At 44.7% G+C, this 9,448-nt stretch overlaps 1 pseudogene; it reads left to right on the top strand.

The window, feature by feature from the left end:
• The first annotated feature begins 290 nt into the window (after positions 1–290).
• Positions 291–8,532, top strand: LOC142908633 (uncharacterized; annotated as a pseudogene).
• Positions 8,533–9,448: the final 916 nt, after the last annotated feature.

The raw sequence follows: 9,448 nt of genomic DNA, 5'->3' as shown, positions 1-9,448 counted from the left end.
TGTGTGACTGTATATATTAATTCCTCCATGGCTCGATACTGACATGTAGATGGTGTGGATATTCTTATTTTATGTCTGAAGCTGACGCTGGTCTGATGGAGCAAAGGCCATCAGCACAGCAGCTTGGTACGACAAGTCAACAATGCGACCAGCGTGCATACAGCACGGATCGGACTGGAAATTTGACACAGCACCAGAGAACTCACACAGGAGAGAAACCCTTCAAGTGCACTGTGTGTGGGAAGACATTTTCAGATTCATCGACTCTTAAAAAACACCAGAGAACACACATGGGAGAGAAACCCTTCAAGTGCACTGTGTGTGGGAAGAAATTTTCAGATTCATTTGCTCTTAAAACACACCAGAGAACACACACGGGAGAGAAACCCTTCAGGTGCAGTGTGTGTGGGAAGACATTTTCAGATTCATCTACTCTTAAAAGACATCAGAGAACACACACGGGAGAGAAACCCTTCAAGTGCAGTGTGTGTGGGAAGGCATTTTCAGATTCATCTACTCTTAAAACACACCAGAGAACACACACGGGAGAGAAACCCTTCAGGTGCAGTGTGTGTCGGAAGACATTTTCAGGTTCATTTGCTCTTAAAACACACCAGAGAACACACACGGGAGAGAAACCCTTCAAGTGCAGTGTGTGTGGGAAGGCATTTTCAGATTCATCTCATCTTCAAAGACACCAGAGAACACACACGGGAGAGAAACCCTTCAGGTGCAGTGTGTGTGGGAAGACATTTTCAGATTCATCTACTCTTAAAAAACACCAGAGAACACACACGGGAGAGAAACCCTTCAAGTGCAGTGTGTGTGGAAAGGCATTTTCAGATTCATTTGCTCTTAAAACACACCAGAGAACACACACGGGAGAGAAACCCTTCAAGTGCAGTGTGTGTGGGAAGGCATTTTCATGGTCATCTGCTCTTAAAACACACCAGAGAACACACACAGGAGAGAAACCCTTCAGGTGCACTCTGTGTGGGAAGGCATTTTCAGATTCATCTAATCTTCAAAGACACCAGAGAACACACACGGGAGAGAAACCCTTCAAGTGCAGTGTGTGTGGGAAGGCATTTTCACAGTCATCTGCTCTTAAAACACACCAGAGAACACACATGGGAGAGAAACCCTTCAGGTGCACTCTGTGTGGGAAGGCATTTTCAGATTCACCTCATCTTCAAAGACACCAGAGAACACACACGGGAGAGAAACCCCTCAAGTGGAGTGTGTGTGGGACGGCATTTTCATGGTCATCAGCTCTTAAAACACACCAGAGAACTCAAACAGGAGAGAAACCCTTCAAGTGCACTGTGTGTGGGAAGACATTTTCAGATTCATCTACTCTTAAAACACACCAGAGAACACACACGGGAGAGAAACCCTTCAAGTGCACTGTGTGTGGGAAGGCATTTTCAGATTCATCTACTCTTAAAACACACCAGAGAACACACACGGGAGAGAAACCCTTCAAGTGCAGTGTGTGTGGGAAGGCATTTTCACGGTCATCTGCTCTTAAAAAACACCAGAGAACACATATGGGAGAGAAACCCTTCAAGTGCAGTGTGTGCGGGAAGGCATTTGCACATTCATTAAATCTTCAAGTACACCAGAGAACGCACAAGCATCAGAAGATCCACAAGGAGTGGAGTCTGAAATCAGCTTGTGAAAGTCAAAGTGCCGCAATGAGCCCATCCCTCATGAAACACGAACCGGACGAAAATCCCAGCTTGGACACTTTTAAAGGTATCGAGGTGAAATATGAAGAGGTGATGGTGAAATGTGAAGAGGTGATGGTGAAGAGCGAAGAAGTGAAAGTGAAATGTGAAGATGAAGATTCAACTCCAAAATGGAACCTTCACATCGTAAAGCAGGAGGAGAATTCTGACTCTGAGTCAGAGTAAGGCAACTCCCAGCAGTTTGTGGAAGTGGAGGTGTGGGTGGACTTACTCCAAGACAATACAAAGTCGAGTGGAGACCCGGTAGATGTGTAAGCTTGAGATGATGTCGCTCCAATAGATGCACCTTTGTCACAGGCCTTTAATGACAAGAATGTGAAGTTGAACATCAGTTCCTAGTTCAACCTGCAGAGTAAAGAGCGGCCAGTCTTTGTGGGCCCGTGGGTTGGGTAGATCTCTAACCAGGAGCAAGAGCCAATAAGCTCCCAAGCATTCACTATGTTATAATAATTGCTTTTACACGGTGCTTGTTTAATCGCCTCAGCAACTCGGAGTTTTTTGTCGTACCTCGTCTGAAACACTCGAAGAGCATCCCCAAGTAGCAGCTGCCCCTGTGTGGCACAAGGTGGTGGCCCTGCACCGGCCTGCATGTGGACAAGAGCCTGTCAGTAGGGGGCGATGATTGATGCGTCATCTCAGTTGTGTAGTTTGTAGGTAATGTTTAGAATTTGCTACATTTTCATTCAGACGCCAGCATGCAATGGCCTACTCGTTTTGAATGACACAATAGTATGTTTTACATACACTGTGAAGCAGACTGTGCAACTTTTTTGTAAAAGCTTCTTGTTAATACGATGTAACGTGATGCAGTTTATTTCACTGCAGTAATCCAATTTTGTTAATATGCCTGTCAATAATTTAGAATGAATACTTGTCTGATTTTGTGCATACTTGTAACATTTGATCTGTAAGGGTCAAACATTGAATAAGTGATGTTAGGACAAAGTGTGTGTGTGTGTGTTTGAAAGTAACCTGTACAGAGAACTCAGCTGAGACCCGTTGTTCTTGTGATATAGGTCAAACGGTGTTTTTGTGTTCCACGAAGCATCTGGAGAAACTCATTGTCTTTGAAATAGGGAGCACGCTCGGATCATTAATCAGTTACAAGGCATACCACTTAAAGGTTACACGTATAGGAGGAGGTACATTCTCTACAACACGAATTGTAGTTTTGTCTTACGTGTTGACGTAGATTTTGTCTAACTAGGACTAGAAATGCTCCTTGCTGATTCACGTCTGGATGTTCGTACCTATCGGTTGAAGCAAACCCCACTGCTGTTGTTGAGACGCTGTGCACCAATAAGGGTCCAACACATTGACGGCCTTCAGGCCAGGAAAGTCACAACATTTGCACACGAAGGACGCATTCACGCAAGCACCCCATGCTCCATTTTGAAGTTTTACAATGAAGCGTCTTTGAATTGTGTTGTGTTTTGAATTATTTTATTTCTTCATTAAAAGCTTGTATCAATTTACATCTGGAAGATTTCATTGAGAAGAACATTTCGTGTGAATTTTCTCTCGTCATTAAGTAGACGGCCTTGCCGGGTGTTCGGTTCAATGCGGACTTTCACCTGTTTGGGATTGCGGGATCGAGATAAGGCGACACGGTGCTGCTGGCCGTCTGCAGATCGATTCCAACGTAATCGAGCGTCTGCCCCTGCGCCTCCGTCGTTGGTACAGGCGGTGCGTGTCTCCGTTGTGGAGTTTCTGGATAATGTTTGGAATTTCCGCAATTTTGACCGTGACACCAGCATGCAATGACCTGTGCGTTGTGAATGACACAACGTTATATTTTACATCTGCCGTTTAGCAGACTGCACATATTGTGGTGAATGTTACTGGGGTAGCCAGGTGTGCCTGTCGGATTTTAACCTTGAACCTCTGCAATAAATAGAGAATGTGCTACAACATTCTTGGTTCTTTCGGTAAAGTCACGTAAATAGAAAAAAAAACAAGAAAATTGGAAAATAATAAATTGATGAAAAGATGCCCATTGGTCGACTGAGATGACTGTGCCCCCCACAGTGTACACACACACAGTGTACACACACACACACACGATGTACACACACACACACAGTGTACACACAGTACACACACAGTGTACACACACAGTGTACACACACACAGTGTACACACACGTACACTCTGTGTACGTGTGTGTACACACAGTGCACACACACACACAGTGTACACACACACACTGCACACACTGTGTACATGTACACACACAGTACACACACACAGTGCACACACACACAGTGTACACACATAGTGTACACACACACAGTGTACGTACACACAGTGTGTACACAATAATTTCAGTTTATTTTGGTATACCCCTGTGAGCCATTCGGCTCTTGAATCAAGTGCAACCACAACAAACACAAACAAGAAACACATCTTAAAGTGACTACTTTGTGTGACTCTGCAAACAGAAAATCCATGAAAAAAACAGCAAAATATTCCTTAAAAAAGCACCGTACACCAACGCTGTGTGCTAAAAATCCCAGTGGGATGCAATGTCCACGTTGTTGTTGTTGCTGAGTTCAAGGGAGGGAGCAATGGAAAATGAATCTAAATCAACTTAAACTCCAATCCCGCTCTGTGACGTCACTACTCAGCATCACCTCATCTGCATGAAACGCCAGGGGGAGGTGTCCCTCGCTAGTGACGTCATGTCACCAAGGTATTCACCCCACCCCGTCTACCGCGCCCTTGAGCGTGACGTCACCTCTGTCTGGGTCACTTCCGTTATCTGTTCAAGTACAATCCTTATTTGGGCAAAGCTACGCCCGGTGACTGGTGGCTCATTAACATAATGTATTCGTGAAGGCCGTCGCGAGTTTATTGCGACGGGTTTCAGCACCCACGCCCCATCCCTCGACGTATAGGCGGGGCTCATTAACATAATTTATTTAAATTGAGAACCGTTCGTTGCGGGAGGGGCGTGTTCTTGTACCACGCAAGTGACGTCACCTGCTGCCACGTGACGTCACGAGGTAACAAATCTGCCGCTCCGCGCGTGAACTGAAATCCGAGGTGAGGAATTCTCATCGCGGTTGTGGTGGTGGTTGTTGTTTACCGAGGTAGAGCCTCTCTCTCGTAGGGATGTCAATTGAGTAGCAGCGAGCATGGGAATCGATGTCCAGGTTGGAACTTTACAACGCAGGGCCTAGCCACGCGGGGCCTTGCCTCCTGCCCTCGCCTGATTGCATTCACTTTAATTATCTCGCTTAAGTTTAATTTGTCTTCACCCGGCTCGCCACTTTGTAACTTTGTTTTATTGTAAATATTCACGCAGTTTTTATGTTTTTCACCAGGCCAAGCCCGCTTGAGCTGCTATACCGCTCTTGTTATCAGAAGCGACCTGCCCACAACAACACAAGGTGAGGCTTTGTCAACGTGTGTGAATGTTTTGACTTAAAACTTTGGTGACTGCAGGAATTAATATTCTTGGTTCTTTCGGTAAAGTCACGTAGATAGAAAATAAAATAATAAAAATAAATGAAAAATATTTTTTTTTAAATAAAGTAATAAACCCACGACGTTTCGATCGCAACACAAGTGGTCTTTATCTTATTAAATTTAATCTGTTATTTTTATTTTCTATCTACGTGACTTTACTGAAAGAACCAACAATACGTGCGTCAATGTATCTATCGGTCAAAGACGCTAAGCGCGTGCCGCTGTTGACTCTGAATGTGTGGAGGGGAACACCTTCACCACGGGGAGAGAGAGACAGAGACACGGATAGCCTCGGCTATGTTGATTGATCCTCGATTCATTACTTGGTGGAGTGAGGAAGAATTAATGCTGAGCAGATGAAGGTGGCCAGGCATGATTCTGGTCACACCACCACCTGTTTACTCATGGCAGTGTGTGACAGTGTCAAGTTTGTGTTTGCAGTAAAGTCTATTAACTCTATTGCACACGGAGGTTATATCAAAACAATAGTTTATTTTTGTTTTCCTCTGGAACTCTTTATAAGAATGCAAACAGGAGGTGAACACAGCACACACATACAGCTGAAGTCGGAACTGTTCATCCCCAGCATTCAAGGACATCTGAGCCTGGACTCACACCTGAGCTGCGATTGAACATTAATTCATGCATTTCTGCAAAACACAAATAGTATTGTTTTCAACACCCTTTGCTATGTCAGCTGAATTTAGCTTTCATAAATATTCCTTTTGTAGTCAGACAGCCGAAATTGTGTGCTTAGAGTTTTGGGTTAACATTCATCTTGAAGATATGAAGGCTTCCAGGCATATTAATGACATTTGCCCTCTCATTGTGTGCCATAGCAGCTCGTGGAGAGAAACCCTTCAGGTGCACTCTGTGCGGGAAGGCGTTTGCACGTTCATCAAATTTGATGAATTTGAGAAACTTTTTCACTACATCATGAATATATTAATAAGTATAGACGTGTAAGTCACGTGTGCATTACTCTGTACCTGATGTGTAGATGGTGTGGATATTCTTTTTTTCTGTCTGCAGCTGACGCTTCCTCTGCAGAATTGTTCTGATGGAGCAAAGGCACTCAGCGCAGCTCGGTACGACAAGTCAACAATGCGACCAGCGTGCATACAGCACGGACCGGACTGGAAATCTGACACGGCACCAGAGAAGTCACACAGGAGAGAAACCCTTCAAATGTACTGTGTGTAACAAGGCATTTGCATGGCCATCAGTTTTTCAGAACCACCAGAGAACACACACAGGAGAGAAACCCTTCAGGTGCACGATGTGCGGGATGGCGTTTGCACAGTCATGTAATCTCGTAACACACCAGAGAACACACAGGAGAGAAACCGTTCAAGTGTACTCTGTGCGGCAAGGCGTTTTCAGATTCACGTAATCTTGTAACACACCAGAGAACACACATGGGAGAGAAACCCTTCAAGTGCAGTGTTTGTGGGATGGCGTTTGCACATTCATCAAATTTTCGAAGACACCAGAGAACACAAAAGCATCGGAAGATCCACAAGGAGTGGAGTCTGAAATCAGCTTGTGAAAGTCAAAGTGCCGCAATGAGCCCATCCCTCATGAAGCACGAACCGGAAGAAAATCCCAGCTTGGACACTTTTAAAGGTATCGAGGTGAAATATGAAGAGGTGATGGTGAAATGTGAAGAAGTGATGGTGAAGAGCGAAGAAGTGAAGGTGAAATGTGAAGAGGTGATGGTGAAGAGCGAAGAAGTGAAGGTAAAATGTGAAGATGAAGATTCAACTCCAAAATGGGACCTTCACATCGTAAAGCAGGAGGAGAATTCTGACTGAGGCAGAGCGAGGCAACTACCAGCAGTTTGTGGAAGTGGAGGTGTGGGTGGACTTGCTCCTAGACAATACAAAGTCAAGTGGAGACCCGGTAGATGTGTAAGCCAGAGACGATGTTGCTCCATTAGATGCACCTTTGTCACAGGCCTTTAATGACAAGAATGTGAAGTTGAACACTCATTTCTTAGGTTCATCCTGCAGAGTAAGGGCGGCCAGTCTTTGTGGGCCCGTGGGTTGGGTAGATCTCTAACCAGGAGCAAGAGCCAATAAGCTCCCAAGCATTCACTATATTATCATAATTGCTTTTACATGGTGCTTGCTTTATCGCCTCAGCAACTCTGAGTTTTGTATCTCATCTCACACTCGAAGAGCATCCCCAAGTAGCAGCTGCGCCTGTGTGGCACAAGGTGGTGGCCCTGCACCGGCCTGCATGTGGACAAGAGCCTGTCAGTAGGGGGCGATGATTGATGTGTCATCTCAGTTGTGTAGTTTGTAGGTAATGTTTAGAATTTGCTACATTTTCACAATGTAACGTGATGCAGTATATTTCACTGCAGTAATCCAATTTTGTTAATATGCCTGTCAATAATTTAGAATGTATACTTGTCTGGTTTTGTGCATACTTGTAACATTTGATCTGTAAGGGTCAAAAATGGAATAAGTGATGTTAGGACAAAGTGTGTGTGTGTGTTTGAAAGTAACCTGTACAGATAACTCAGGTGAGACCCGTTGTTCTTGTGATACCGGTCAAACGGTGTTTTTGTGTTCCACGAAGCATCTGGAGCAACTCATTGTCTTTGAAATAGGTAGCACGCTCGGATCATTCATCAGTTACAAGGCATACCACTTAAAAGTTACACGTATAGGAGGAGGTATATTCTCTACAACACGAATTATAGTTTTGTCTTACGTGTTGAGGCCACGTGATGTGTCGAAAGCTCTCTGCCAGCTCACAGGACAGACCCAAGTGCCGTGTGCTCAATAAGATGACTGACAGAGGCACCACTGCACCGACTTGGTGTGGCCGGCGCTCCGCTGGTTGTTGTGAGCGTCGCTCATCCGCCCTCCGTTGTTACTGGAGGGCGACTGCCTCCAACTGCCCAGCAGCGTGCTTCACGAGCCTCCTCCACAGAGGCCGATCTTGACACCGCTGGTACCGGTCATCAGCAAGCCCACTCAGCTCCACATCCTTCTTGTACAGCATCAGTCCATACATCTTTAAGAGGGTTATCGAAATGCCATGCTACAGACAGATGGGCAGTTATGAACGAACAGAGCTAATGCATTAACATCTCAAACTTGGTTGTAAAGCGTTAAAAAGGAATGTCTTATTTGACCTGAACTGCATATTGATTGATTTGCATGTAATTTCTAAGACAATGCAAATTTGGCCCAATATGTACAAATCTTTTCCACTAAGCATACATGTTCCAGGCAACGGTTATTCACCGTGAAACGCGATGCAGTGAAGGACAATAAAAACAACTGTAATACAGAAATCGTGCACTCACATCAGTCTGGGTTAGCGCGTGAGAGGATCTGTAATACTATGATCTTCTTCTTTGGTTCTTTCGGTAAAGTCACGTAGAATGATAATAAAATAATAAATTGATAAAATAAAATAACAATAATATTCTCACGACGTTTCGGCCACAACACAAGCGGCCTTCATCAGGTGAAGGGGGCGAGACTGTCTGGTAGGACAGCGCTGGAGTGAAAGAGCCACGTTCAGATACGGCCTTTAAGCTGTGTGAGAGGAACAAAGCGCCTTGACAAAGGAATTAGCATATAATTTAGCATTGAAATGGCTGAATGATTAGCTTGTGACTGGTCACAGAAATAGCTATGTTAAAAGTTAAAGCATACACACCCGCAGAGGCACCCATTGTTAAAGGGATTAGCATAGAATTTAGCATTGAAATAGCTAAGTTAAGGCATACACATCTTCACAATGGAATTAGCATAGAATTTCGCATTGAGATAGCTGAGTGGTTAGCTTGTACCTGCTGCAGAATACGGAGACAAATTGGCATTAATGCAGATTTGAGGCTATGCGGATGGTTTTGAACCCAATGCACCCTTCAATGGTAATGCACATAATAGAGACATGCTTTGTTCACTTTTTTAAACCCATGCTTTTAAAATAATCTCAAGCAATTTTCTCTGCCAGTCATTGCCTGATCTCATTGCACACACTCACACACACACAAAGATCCCCCGTACAGCCTTCAACAGACTGCTGGGGCAAGTGCTGATGGTGAGCTATAAACGCCGGCACGCACGGCACTCTAGGGGGAGGGTGGCCAACACTGCACCGGGCCGCCTTTGTCTCCCCTGATATTTACACACCACACTCGGAAGTCATTCAAGACGACATCGATGTAGGGAAAACCCAGGACTGGTTTAAATATCTGC

Source organism: Petromyzon marinus, unplaced genomic scaffold (genome assembly GCF_048934315.1).
Source record: "Petromyzon marinus isolate PM22_M1 ecotype Great Lakes invasive population unplaced genomic scaffold, UKy_Petmar_22M1.pri1.0 PM_G_Scaffold_10, whole genome shotgun sequence".
Classification (NCBI taxonomy): domain Eukaryota; kingdom Metazoa; phylum Chordata; class Hyperoartia; order Petromyzontiformes; family Petromyzontidae; genus Petromyzon; species Petromyzon marinus.
This window is presented reverse-complemented; position numbering and strand designations above follow the sequence as displayed.